Raw genomic sequence first — 3,314 nt, 5'->3', positions numbered from 1 at the left:
TTTTTGAAAGAATATCTTGTTTTCAGACAGAACTTGTGGTCGGTTAGCGAGGCGATTCTGCGGTTGGCTGAGATTAAGCTGAGGTTATCAGCTCTCTTTTTGTCTATTGCCATTATCAAGATACCTTGCGGTTAGCGAGATGCTCCCTTGCGGTTAGCGACTGGGAAAGTATGCACATTTCACGGTTAGCAAATAAGTAAAAATTCTTTACAAAGGCTCTGTTGGTTAGATAGAGAAAGTCCGCGGGTAGCGGCAAACTCTTATGAATAATTGAAAGATTCATTTTTGTTGAATTATAGGACCGTCTTCATTGAACCATGTTTGAGAAAGAAATGTTTTGGTGATGTTTCAAGGGCTAAATGAAAGACTTGTGCCTGGAATTAAGAAAAGAACACTGTTTGTATATGTAAAACAGTGTGGTAGTGATTAGAAAACAAGCTAAAAAGTGTGAGTGTGGGGTGGAAAGTGGGGGCTGGCTTAGGTTGCCAGTCAAGGATGAGTGGTCTCGATTACTCAAGAAACTCTCCATTATTTCTTATTAAGAGAAGTGAAATTAGAGACTCATTGTGCCAAGAGTCAAGATGTCCCAGATCTACGTGTCCACAAGATTAGTAATTACTTAGACTAGGTCTCATATTATATTTATGGTTTATGGATGGCGGTCGTGCCTCTTAAACGTGGGAAAAAAGGAGTTGTTTGTGGATTCTAAGTATGTCAACGGGATTACATCTTTATGTTAGGAAATAGCTTCATTAAAATCCTAGATTTATCGACTTGACTTGTGGTGTATAACCCTTATAACCACGTAAACAATGGAATAGAGGACTTCCTTCCTTTTGTTTCTCACTTCCCACTCCATCTCATTGTCACTACATCTCTGTTCTGCCACAATTTCATGAGCTTGAAGCACTCCAAAGTGTACTTCCATCGCATGTGTGGCTATCTTTGTGAGTGCATGAAGGAGATGCATGTTACAAAAGACGTACACAAGGTCTACGGCACGAGTAGGATTTAAGCGATTTTTGCGCTTTGAGTGCACAAAGTCATAAGAAGACCAATTGCGCTCACAACTACCATTGGATGCCGCGACCAAAAGCACCTTGGTCGCCATGTGTTGTAACTCAACTATGTCTCCTCCATAATCTTTCCACCATACTGGGCCTAAAATCTTTTTTATGCTATTAAGAACCCGAGGATCTTCGAAAGTTCCTTCCTTATTGGCATAATCCACCCTTTGCTGGAATGCATCCATGCCATCGTCTCCTGGCAACAACTGCGAGCAAACGTTTCTAAAGTCTTTCATCACCTCTTTGTTGGAGGCTTGTCCGCTCATTTGGAACTTTGGATCCAAGACAAATGCAGCACCATGCAATGGTGTGTGCATTTGAGCCCATTGTTTTTCCACAAGATGCACAATTCGTGATCTCTCTCTTGCATTGTAGTGGTTGTATTATTTGGTTTGACGCAACGCCTCATACATGATCCAATAAACCTTACCAATGACAAACTTATCTGTGTTGACAACCCTTAGTAGTTCCACAAAGGGCTTATTAACTCCAACAAGTTTGTCAATGTTCCACCAAAAGAGAGGAGATTGCACCAAGGACACACATTTTTTAGATGCTTCATGATGGCTTGGATATTGCTGAGCCAAGCCTCCCAATCACAATCTGCAACAGTTTTCGTAAGAGCCGCTTGGACTTCAATGAGATTATTCAAAACATAGTATGATGTAGCAAACCGTGTGGCACAGAAGATTTGAAGTGCTTTTTTTGGAGACTTGGAGCAAAATAAATCATATGTAAACTGTTGTTCTCGTATAAACTTGACTATGTGATTGGCGTCAATAAGAACCTATTTTATGAATGATAATGTACCCATATCCTTTAGAAGTAAACTGAGGGTGTGAGCTGCACATCCAATCCATGTAATTTTTGAGTACTTTTCCATAATGGCTAAACCTGCTCCTTTATACTTTGAAGCATTATCTGTAACAATAGCTGTCACATTCTTCGGTCCACCCAGTCGAGCAATAGCTCACTCATATACCTTTGTCAAGTAGAGAGATGTCTTCTCTTTCAATGAGGTATCAATGGCCTCCAAAAACATTGCACCTTTGGGACAAATTACCATGACATTAATCAATGGTTTTATGTGGCAGCTGGTCCAGCCGTCGATGGCTATGGTATAGCCAAACGCTGGAACAAATTCAAGCATTCTTCGCCTAAGAATCACTTATGTACTGCTCTTGACCTTGTCAACATACTCTATTCGCATTTTGTTATAATCAGGATAGATGAATCCTTTTCTTGCAGTTGACATTAGGGCATCGTTGAAATAGGATTTCTTATCACACTAAATGGGATTCCACAAGCCATGAAGGCTTGTGTCCACTTTAGATGCAATTCGAGCATGTCCTGTTGAGTGAATATTGCCTGTAGAGTCCCAGACGTACCGGCTCTGCTGGATGTCCCAGGACTTTGATGTGTTCGGGTTGTTCCCATTGAAGGTCCTTGGTTAGCTCGCATGTCTTCTTGATCCACACTCACTTCTTCTATGTTGATAGATGACGCACCTGTCATGCCCTTGTGTCTCTTAGGAAGAAGTTCTACTTGTTTGCATTTCTGTACATGCCCTGCAAAATGGACCCATATGTCGTTAGGTGGTGCTCCACATTCTTTCACATGGGACTAGTGTCAAATAAATGTTCTTTGATGCGAGTTGCATTGCTGTGCCACTTATGCCCACAATGTTTGCATTCAAAAAATGAAACTCTTTTGCCTCTCTCTTTTCCTCCACATACGACCACTCTTTTCCTCGCACCATGCTTTCTGACTTCAACAAAATATATCCTACAATCAATCGATACACTATGATTATAATTTTTCACCGTAATAGCGCAATGAGAAAGACAAAAGGTTATAGATATGATTTGCTAAATTAAAATGATGAATGTATAGTGTTAGGATAATATTTTAGGGACGATCACCGATGGATATATCATTCTTGGCTACTAGGTGGTAAAGAGTGTTTGCTGAAGACAACCTAGATGAGCGATGGAGTCATCTCACATTCCACTATATATGTCTCTTGGAGGTAGGAGCTACTACTAAAAAACAACCAATCGACCCTAAAATAACTGAGGTATCTAGTTTCTATATCAACATAGAGGTGAGAGCATGAGCTCGATAACATCCATGTGACTCTCAAGTACTATGCATGACTAGTATTCACTAGGAGGTAAGAGCTTTCGCTCGATCACAACCTATTGAATTTTATAGATAATCCACCATATTTACTTAGAGGTAAGACCA

The 3,314-nt window shown here is 40.3% G+C and overlaps 1 pseudogene; it reads right to left on the bottom strand.

The window, feature by feature from the left end:
• Positions 1–766: 766 nt before the first annotated feature.
• Positions 767–2,582, bottom strand: LOC147423410 (uncharacterized; annotated as a pseudogene).
• Between the last annotated feature and the right edge of the window lie 732 nt (positions 2,583–3,314).

This window comes from Adiantum capillus-veneris, chromosome 26 (genome assembly GCF_014529385.1).
Source record: "Adiantum capillus-veneris isolate H3 chromosome 26, ASM1452938v2, whole genome shotgun sequence".
NCBI lineage: Eukaryota > Viridiplantae > Streptophyta > Polypodiopsida > Polypodiales > Pteridaceae > Adiantum > Adiantum capillus-veneris.
Note: the sequence above shows the minus strand (reverse complement) of the source record. Positions and strands in the feature narration are given on the sequence as shown.